This window comes from Dermochelys coriacea, chromosome 22 (assembly GCF_009764565.3).
Source record: "Dermochelys coriacea isolate rDerCor1 chromosome 22, rDerCor1.pri.v4, whole genome shotgun sequence".
Lineage (NCBI taxonomy): Eukaryota > Metazoa > Chordata > Testudines > Dermochelyidae > Dermochelys > Dermochelys coriacea.
This window is the reverse complement of record NC_050089.1, coordinates 2,027,620-2,037,575: the sequence shown is the minus strand read 5'-3', so window position 1 is coordinate 2,037,575 and position 9,956 is coordinate 2,027,620. Positions and strand designations below refer to the sequence as shown.

The following is a 9,956-nucleotide window of genomic DNA, read 5'->3' as shown; positions in this document are numbered from 1 at the left end:
AAGCTTCTATAAGTGAGCTCTCTGGGTCGGTCTACACAGGGATTAAAGCCCCAGGGTACAGGCACAGTTGACCCAAGTCAGTGGATTTAGCCTCGCAGGGCTCGAGCTGAGGGACTATAAATTGCTGTGTAGACTTTGGTCTCAGGCTGGAGCTTGAGTTCCAGGGACCCTGGGTGGGGATCTCAGAGCCAGAACATCTACACAGCAATTTTTCAGCACCAGAGCCCAAGCCCCACCAACCTGAGTCAGCTGACCCGGACCAGCTGTGGGTTTTTATCCCTGTGTAGACATACCCTATGTGTCCTTTAGGGCTAACCCAGGCTAAGCCCTGGGGATCTTTTGCTTATGCCTAGTAATCCTTGCCCCCTACCCACAGCGTCCAAGCCACATAAAGATACATTTCCTCCTCGTTAGGGGTTTTTATTCCCTTTCCCACTTCTGCTTTGAGCTGCAAACTCAGCTGATGGGAGTAATTCACTTGCAAGACTAATCTCCGGGGGGAAAGGGGGCATTGAGTAAACAAGGAAGTCTTTTGTCCTTTTTAATGTTCCTCCACTCTCCCCACTCAGCAGGAGGGTTTTGGCCAAGGTATGGCGGCAGAGTACCCTGTACTTGCAGATTTATTAGGTTCACCTGTAGGATCTCTGGGCCTGATATGTACAAGGGCTGCCAGCTGTCCCTGCTGATGATGGGCCAGAGTCTGTTTCATTTAAAGAAAACAAAACCCTTCTCCAGAAATCTCGCCCAGCTCAATGTAGTTGTGTGGAGTTGCAGAGTATGCCCCTATTTTTCTCCCTTCGGGTCCCTATTTATTGATCTCATACGCTGGCTGGTGTGCAGTAACTTTTGGGAGATATCCAGCTTTGGACAAGTGATTATATCTTATTTTGGGTCGTCAAGCTTATCCCCGGTGGTTTTAGAATCACAGTGCAACACCGATCACAGCCTGGGGGTCAGCACTTCAGAGCTTTCTGATACCTTCATGTATTAGCCCTTCCTCTGCTAGTGCTTTGAAGGGTTTAATCTTTTATGTTTTGTTGGAGTTGTGACAGAGCAACCTTTGTATTTTCAAAAACATCAGAGTGACGTAGAAATTTATGACAGGTTTCAGAGTAGCAGCCGTGTTAGTCTGTATTCGCAAAAAGAAAAGGAGTACTTGTGGCACCTTAGAGACTAACAAATTTATTTGAGCATAAGCTTTCGTGAGCTACAGCTCACTTCATCGGATGCATTTGGTGGGAAAAAAAAAGCCCTGGGGATCTTTTGCTTATCCGATGAAGTGAGCTGTAGCTCACGAAAGCTTATGCTCAAATAAATTTGTTAGTCTCTAAGGTGCCACAAGTACTCCTTTTCTTTTTGTAGAAATTTATCTAATTTTCAAATGCGACCTATATACTGAGTTGCCAAGACACATTGACAGGCTCCCAAATCACTTTTGAAAATGAGACTTAGGCTATGTCTGCACTACAGCCTATGTCGACAAAACATATGTCGCTCGGGGTATGAATAATCCACCCCCTGCACAACATAAATTACACCAACATAAGTGCCTGTGTGCCCAGCGCTTTATCAGCAGTATTCAGGTGTAGCTACCACCGCTAGTGGGGGGTAGTGGTGGGCGCGTTATGCTGACAGAAGAGCTGCAGCACTGAGGCTTCTGAGTCACTGAGATGCTTTTAAACATGCAGTGATTTAATCCCTTGTCTAACTATGTTTTGATGTCCATTTGTGTGTCAATAGGGTTGTGACATTCTATACCTTGGGGGAGTGTCCTGTAACCCCCATATTCTTCATTTATATATAATTGTGATATTGCAGATAAAACAGACCATGTGAGGTATCAGGGGAAAGGTTATGATCTGCTTAAAGTCACCGTTTTATCTAAATATGTACATCATTAGTGCATATGAAGTTATGAGATTGTGTTGTTTGGTTGTCAGTAAACCATGCTGTAAATTGGGGAATCGGCCAGATACTAATTTCCCAGAGACAACAGCAAGGAAAATAACCAACACCCAGTCGGGATGTCAAACAACATATCAACAACCATTGTCCAGCAAGGAAGTTACAATTCAATGACTCATCTGCATAAGGCCATACCAGTGGAATTGCTCAACCTTGCCTGGGAACTCAGCAATCCCCCCCACCCCGACATGCCTGGACTGTGTTTTCCAAGCACATGGACTAAGGGTATAAAACAAAACACAGGGGCCCCATGCTTGGTCTTTCTCCTACCCCACCTATGCTGCAAGCAACAAGGACACTCAGAAGACTGAAGACTCCAACAGAGGAGACTGGCTCAGGTTTCAAGGGTGAAACCTGTGTACTATGAACTGCAATATCTAGTGGGGTGAGAAAAACTGCTTAATCTAGATGAAGTCCAGCCTAATAGGGTTGAGAGTTTAGACTCCGTGCTTATATTTTGTTTTCTTGTGGTAACTACTCTGACTTTTTGCCTATCACTTATAATCTCTTAAAATCTACCTTTTGTAATCAATAAAATGGTTTTACTGTTTATCTTTACCAGTGAGTTTGCCTGAAGTGGTAAATTTGCTCAGGTTTGCAAAGGCTGGTGTATATCCACTTTCCATTGATCAAGTGGTGAACCAATGAATACATTTTCGCTGCTTGTCTTGAGCAGTGCAAGACGATATAATCCTGAGGTACAGTGCTGGGAGCTGGGGGGATTCAGCTGGTGCCTTTCTCTGTGTGATTCACAAGTGGCTCTGGGATGTTCATGCAATCTAGCTGGGTGTGGGGCTCCACAGCACCTGGAGGGGTTTGCTGCTGGTCACTAGCAAAGCATTGTGGGAGACAGTCCAGGCTGGAGAGTTAAGGGGACACAGCGATCCCATGGTCCCAGGCTGCACCCTGGGGATCCCGTGACAAGGGTGTTTATAAACTATCTAATCTCATCTACTGTGCGGTTCCATTAATCAGATTCCATTAGCACACCTGGAGTCTTTGACCAGGTCTACATTATAAACATACATTGCTCTAACGACGTCACTCGGGATGTGAAAAATCCACACCCCTGAGCGACACAGTTATAGCAATCTAACTCCCAGTGTATACAGTGCTATGTCGACTGGAGGGCTTCAGAGTTTTAAGTGTAGACCTGCCCTTACTCTGCCTTTCCCCCTTTGCTCCTTGTGTCTCTGTTAGGCTTTGTCTACACTACAGCCTATGTCGGCATAATTTATGTTGCTCACCTCTTGCTTCATCCAGCTCTGTTGCATGTCCCTGTTGAAACGAGCTATTGCTGATGATACTATCCTCACTCTTCAGCAATGCCTGTGGGTGTCTGGTCTCTTTTCTCGCAGATGAACCTGAGTTTTGGGCGTTGGCCTGGGATGAAGGAGACCCCCCAGGTTCAACTTCCTGCTGTGCCACAGACTCCCTATGTGATCTCAGTCACTCTGTGCCTCAGTTCCCCATCTGTAAAGTGGGCGTGTTGTGAGGATAAGAAGAGTTGGTTACATAAGAAATAAAACAAAGCCACAGTCTGAGTTCTATTAACTAGACAGGATTTGAATTAAGCAATGTCTCACCCTGATAGACAATGCAAGCAGGTCACAGATCTTCCATACACAGGAAAGAAATCCCTTCAGCCTGGGACTGAAGCTTCTGTGGAGCTTGGAAGCGTGTCTCTCGCACCTGCAGAAGTTGGTCAATAAAAGCTATTACCTCCCCCACCTTGTCCTGGGACCGACCCAGCTACAACACTGCGTATCATTCAGACTGTTGGGTATGCATAATACCATAGTACCATAGTAATGGGGCCATGTAAGTGCCATGGACAGGTGTAAATTGGATCCATGCTGATTTGGGCAGTTTCAATCTGATTCCAGGAAATGCCCTTATCCCCCCCAGAGAAACTCCTCTCTCTAAATTATCCCTTGAGCTTTCCATCAAAACACTAGTTTCCTGAAGGAGACAGGGAAATATTTCCCCTTCAGCCATGGGGAGCATAGCCAAACTGGCCCAGTGCATTATGGGGAAGTTAATGTGCATCTCCCTGAAGCATGTGTCATTGGCCACTGTTAGAGGTGGATACTAGATGGACTAATGGTCAATTCCAATGGAACCTCCCTGTTACAGCTGTCTGTGTGAAGCTTCCTGGGCCAGATTCTCATTTCAATGACACTGGTGTAAAAGCCGAATATCACCACTGATGTCAGTGGCACTCCTCCTGAGTCATACCAATGTCACAGAGCTCAGAAGCTGTCGGCCTGCATTTATTATTCCCCTGCTCCGTGCATGGACAGTAGCGGGCTGCCGTTTTTGAAAGTGAACAAGTGTAGGGTTAATTCATCCCAATTTGGTGCTTAAATTGCACCTTCAAAATGTGCTTAACAAATCCTGCTTTGTGCACTGCGCACTGGACAGATGCTCAGCTGGGGCTGTGCACACATCCCCAGTCCTGCCGGCCCAACTGCCCATGTGCAGGCATGAAGATGGCTTTTGTGTGTGTGCAGCAGGGGCCCGTGCTGTCAGGTCAGTGCAAGCTTTGGAGATGTGGCTGCTGCAGCCAAGATGTTCCGGGACTACCACGCTTTCCCCAGGCACAGTCTGTGTCCACCGAAACGACGCCTGAACTCTTTGCACTTGCAGTGAATTGCAGGCATGGATCCTGTGACCAAGGCAGCAGGGGACCTTACCTGTTTCCATCAAAATGGCAAGATTTGCACCTGCCGTTCATTGTGGATGAAAACTCATCAAGGCTGCTGCACAAAAGCCTCTTAAAAAATCTGGACCTTATTCGTGTTTGTTTTCCTTCAAAAGTCCAGTGTGACCTGGAGCATCAGGGAGTGGGTGGGAGAGCGGCAGATCACTTCCCAGCCTTGCTGCCTATTTCCTACTCCCTGCTTCATCAGCAAACCCCAGCCTAACGGCGGCACCACTTGGGCAGCAGCAGGAGGAGACCGCAGTCATTATTCTGCATTAATAGGCAGCCTGAGCTCCTGCAGTGGCATTTGATTCTGTTGCCAGTTCCCAGTGTCTCTTTGAATCATCCCCGTCTGACTCCTTGAACACAGGCCTCTGGTCTGTTTCACATTTACTCTGTTTTTCCTGGTCTACCTGGAAACTGATGCCATTTTTATTAACAACCCCCAAGTCTCCCCCAGCAGTATGGCACGTGGCATTCACACTAAGCAGTCATGCCACATACCAACCAGGGTGTATAAATATTCAAACCAATGAATTTTTCAGACAGCTGAGCAGATACAGTCAACAGACAGAGAGCGAGAGAGACTCAGCCTCCCTAGGGATATGATAACAGGCAGAACTGATAGGGATTTACATTCCCGGCATAGGCACTGAGAAGCACGGGGGTTTGTATTTCATTCATTTGCCCATACAAATGTCTTGTCACTTGCCATTATACTCCTATTCACTAGCCTGCAGCTAGTTAGCACATTGCCCTCATCCTGCCAGTGGTGTCTGGGCAGAGGCCATGGGAGAGTTGCTGTCATTCAGCAGCTGCGTGATCAGTGCCAGAGCAAGCTCCTAGAACAAAAACTTGCACCACCCAGCAAGCAAAGCAGGCCAAAGTGTCCCTTGGAAATGGCCATTTCAGCCCGGCCAGGGTGATGCAGGGCTTGTTTTAGACGACCCATCTGATCTCTCTCGGCTGATCTTAGCAAAGGAAAGGTGTGATGCTGGCAGGTCATGGCAGACAGTGTTCAGGCCAGTTTATTTGTGAATTAGTATAGAGCAAGTAAAAGAGTGTATTTGGTGTTTAAAGTCCATGAAAACTAATAGGGTGTTACTTGCCTTGTTTTCACTTAGCTGTACCCTATTATAGTGTACTAGCCTCCATTTACATTGTGTACACCCCGTCAGATAACCCATCAAAGAAGCCTTGTAAATGTTAGTGAAAGAATTTAACAGTAAAGTGCTAATTTCAAAGCCCGTGGCCCTTGTGTGTAATGACAAGAGGTCAGAGACTCAAAGTGCATTCCTCACTCACCGTCACCAGAGGGAAAGCTCCCGTGGGTGGAGGCACTGGCCGTTTGCTTTCTGTCAGAAGAAGCTATATGCAGGATTCAAGGAAAGATCCTTCATCTCTGCACTGTTTGGACTCTTACAGGGAAGTGTACCGGATGCAAAGTGGAGATCCCCAGAGACAATCTGGGTCCCTTGACAAGACTTTTGGGAAAGTGGCAGTTTATTACATCACTGCCACCATTGGGAATTACAAACCGTAACTCACCAGTGCATACATTTTACCTGCTTGAACCTCTCAATAACTCACTTCCTTTTCTTAGCTGATAAACCTTTAGTTAGTTTACTATAGAATTTGCTGCCAGCATTGTCTTTGGAGTAACATCCAGAGTATCAGTAGACCTGGGTAAGTGACAGGTCTCTTGGGACTGGGAGCAACCCGATATGCTGTGATTTTTGGTGTAAGTGGAATTTTATCACAAAGTCCAGGTTGTCTGGGTGGCAAGATATGCTGGAAGGTGGAAGGGACCGTCTGTGACTCCATGGTAAGGCGGGTATAGTGATCAAAGGTTCTTTTCATTTTACATGAGAAACTGTGTCTCTCCCCTCCCCTACAGTCCCCTTGCCTGCCCCACCCACCCCTTGCCCTTTACCCTGCAATGAGGCTCAGTCAAATGCAGGGACTGCAGGTGTAAAGGTGGGGAGGGGAGGGGTCACTTATGAGGTGAGGTCACTTATGCCCTTCCCACCCTGGCGAAGAGCAGCCACACTCTGACCTGAAGCATACACTATCATGCACCCAGCTGTTCAGGCTATAAACTGTTCCAAACAATTAAACATACTGTTCCAAAAGCAGAGAGGCCAGTGTGGGTGCGCGGTTAGAGAACTGCACTGGGAATCAGGAGACCTGGGTTCTATTGCTGGTTCTGCTGACGGATGACCATGTACATTTCACTTTGCAGCCCTGAGCCTCAGTTTCTCCATCCATGAAATGGGGACAATGATGCTTCTCCCCGTTTGTGAAGTACTCTGGGATCTCGCGATGAAATGAGCTCTATAGGAGCTAGACATTGTTATACAGCAAACGAAGGTAGAGAGCGGCTGGCACACAAGCCATGCTGGCAGGATGCTGGCAGGATACACCACCACCTGGCACAGTGCAGTGCTCCTTACACAGCAAGGGGCCTATGGTCCCCTGCACTCCTATTCTCTAGGCAGCCTTTGTGAGGGGTTGTGGGGGCTACAGAAGCATCCCTTCAGAGGGATGGGGGCCAGGCTGCCTCGGGTCTGCTCCGCTGTGCTGTCTCTAGCATGCTTGGCTGTCCTTCTTCCTGTTCTCTCATGCTCCTGGCAAGCAGGAGGGGATTTTGCAATGTGAGAGGGCATCATCAAAAGCAATGGTACACGTGCACTGGAGTTGGCGTGGATGCTTTTGAAAACATGAACCAATGTGATTTGGTGGCAGGTATACAGAGATGCATCCTGGAGCAGGGAGGGGAAAGTGCTTGTTTTGTGACTCCCATGAGGGCAGCCCGAAAATGGTGCCCTCGCTTCTGGACACCCCAGTTCTAGGAAGATGTTGGTAAGCTGAAAGGGACCTAGCAAAGAGAAACAAGAACGGTCATGTAGCTGGTGGGGACTGATTCAGGGGGAAAGCTCAGAAGAGTTATATCAGTGGCACGAGGCTAAGTGGGTCCAGGATGACTGTACAGGTCAAATGGTGCAAGACCCAGGAAGCGACAAGCACCGTTATAGGCCTATGGGACAGATGTGCTGCCCACCCTGCCTGGTGTGAATTTGGCCAACTTTATAAATATAGACGACCTTCCTCATTTATGTTCCTTGTGGGCTCTCCTTAAAGCTAGCCGTAATCCTCTACCTTGAGCTATGCTGCATGGAAAGGGTCCGTCTCTATTTGCATGGTAATGAAGTGCCGCTGAAGGTGCTCTCCGAAATGGTTCACCACACTGCCGAGTGGCTAATGGACATGTCTGCAAGACTTAGGAAATTAATACTTCCAGACAATCTAATCTACTCACATGGTGATGTATGTTTGCAACAGGAAGAGAGATTATTCGACATAAGCTATTAGCAGACAATGAATATGGTCCCTGACACTCTGCATTAATGAGCAGACTTCGCAGCCAGGAAGTGACCCTTTTGTGAAAGGGCCTTCCAAAAGCGCGGCAGCTGGGGCAGCTGGGGACCACAGACAGATGCTCTCAGATGCCTGGTGTGTTGCTATTTTCTCCAACAGGGGTCAGAGGCAGAGCAGCTTTCCCCTCATGCTGGAGATCCGGGTAACCTGGCCATACTCAGTGACTGTGGTGAGTTTCAGCCGAGCCGTGCGTTCAGTGTTAGGATTTTCTTTCTGTTTCAGAAAAATTGCCAATAAAAATAGCTTTGATTCAAGCCTTAGTGAACTGGGGTCCAGCATCTCCAGGGCAGTCGCCAGCTGCTTTACTCAGAGCAAACAGAACTTACATCTGAGGCAGAAGAGTAAGGTGAAGGTCCTGGGTCAGAAGGCTGACGATGGCTGAGGTCTTCTCCGGCGCAGGGTCACCTCATGAGCTGAGTAGCAAAAGGAAATGAGCGAAGGAGCAATTGTGTTGGCACAAGGGCAATGGAACCAGAAGAAACTAGATTAATCCAAGAAAGGGAATTGAGATGAGATGATTGTGATTAGGGGACCATCCTAGGGGATGTGGTCCCATTGCCTGAGTCGTCTGAAGCTAGGCTGGACCAAGCCCCAGGGAACAGGCTGTAAGGACAGAGTATACAGTGTAATGAGGATGGAGAGCCATAAGCACAACCAGGTTAAAAGGTGACCTGGCCGAACTTGTATTTTGTCACGCCTGGCCCCTGCTGCCTCCCCTGACATTGCCCCAAGCTCCCTTCTGTGGCCTCACACCCCAGGACCACCCCAGTCCTGGCCTGGCCTCTTGACCATGGTGCCCCCCTGACCACAGCGCCTAGGTGGTCATCCATGTTGCCCACCTCTAAGGCCAGCCCTGAGCACAGCAGCCACTGCAGGGATCTCTGAGCCCTAATATGCCCTGTCAAAGGCACTTGCCTTCCCCGGCCAACAGCCCTACTGGCAGTTTGCAGGGAGCCAGAGGGCTCTGCAGAGAAATGGAGCAGACTGCAGCTGCCTTCAGCTCTGAATACAGAAGAGTGGCCCCATAGAGCCACTTGGCTCAAGATGGAGCATTGCATGCTGGGCCCAACACCTCCGCATTCAAAAAGAATGAGGGAAGCCAGGAGCCACAGTCTAGGATATTGTGGGACTCGGTGAGCTCCTGCTATAGCTGCTCCGTAGCCCCCCCTTTTCAGCCACATCCTTAACCTCTCTTTAATATACCTTATGTTTTGGGGGAGAGGGATGTGCTCAATTCCAGGGAATTCCTTAGGTCTCTTTCAGGCACAGAATCCTTCCCAGGAGTTAGCTCCATAGAATCAATGTAATGAAACTGCTGTATCTAGCAGTTGGGTCACTCAGGAGGGATGTTGGTAACAGCCAACATCATTTTTACCGTAATGTTGGGTTCCTTTCAATGCTGATAAGGAGATAAAATTCTTGCTCACGTTGGGGGAATCTCAAGTGGAAGTTAATCGTAAAGGTACAAACTCATTAATACATGAGTGCAGTGAGGGCCCAGGTTCTGGAGCAGCGCCACTCCAGGAGCAGAGATGCATTTGTAAATTCTCCCCTCAGTAACTTTGACAGATTGAATAGCGATCCCGATCTCAGCTCTGTTTTATACTCTCTAAGAATTACTGCTCTCAGCCCTCCCTCTGGCTGGGAGAGATAAGGCCTGTAAAGAACTCATGGTGCTGATAAATAGGAATGAACTGGGGTTTGCTGTTATTTTTCCTGCTTGGGAGTCTTCAGTTCCTTTGCTTTAAGTTTTTCTGAAATATTTTTTCTAATAAACGTTCTTAGCAGAGCTCAGTAAAAAACCGTTGTCTCCTTAAGAATAAAGCTGGGTGAATTTTAACTTTAAATG

General features: G+C 47.9%; 1 long non-coding RNA gene across 2 annotated transcripts; it reads right to left on the bottom strand.

Annotated features, from left to right (window-relative positions):
* Positions 1-7,954: 7,954 nt before the first annotated feature.
* On the bottom strand, positions 7,955-9,666 carry LOC122457226. 2 transcript variants are annotated; one of them, XR_006276683.1, is made up of 2 exons: positions 9,311-9,666; positions 7,955-8,710 (listed from the first exon to the last, which is right to left on the bottom strand). It is a non-coding gene; the product is annotated as an uncharacterized LOC122457226 (long non-coding RNA). The 2 variants fall into 2 exon arrangements; XR_006276682.1 differs by having other exon boundaries at positions 7,955-8,520.
* Between the last annotated feature and the right edge of the window lie 290 nt (positions 9,667-9,956).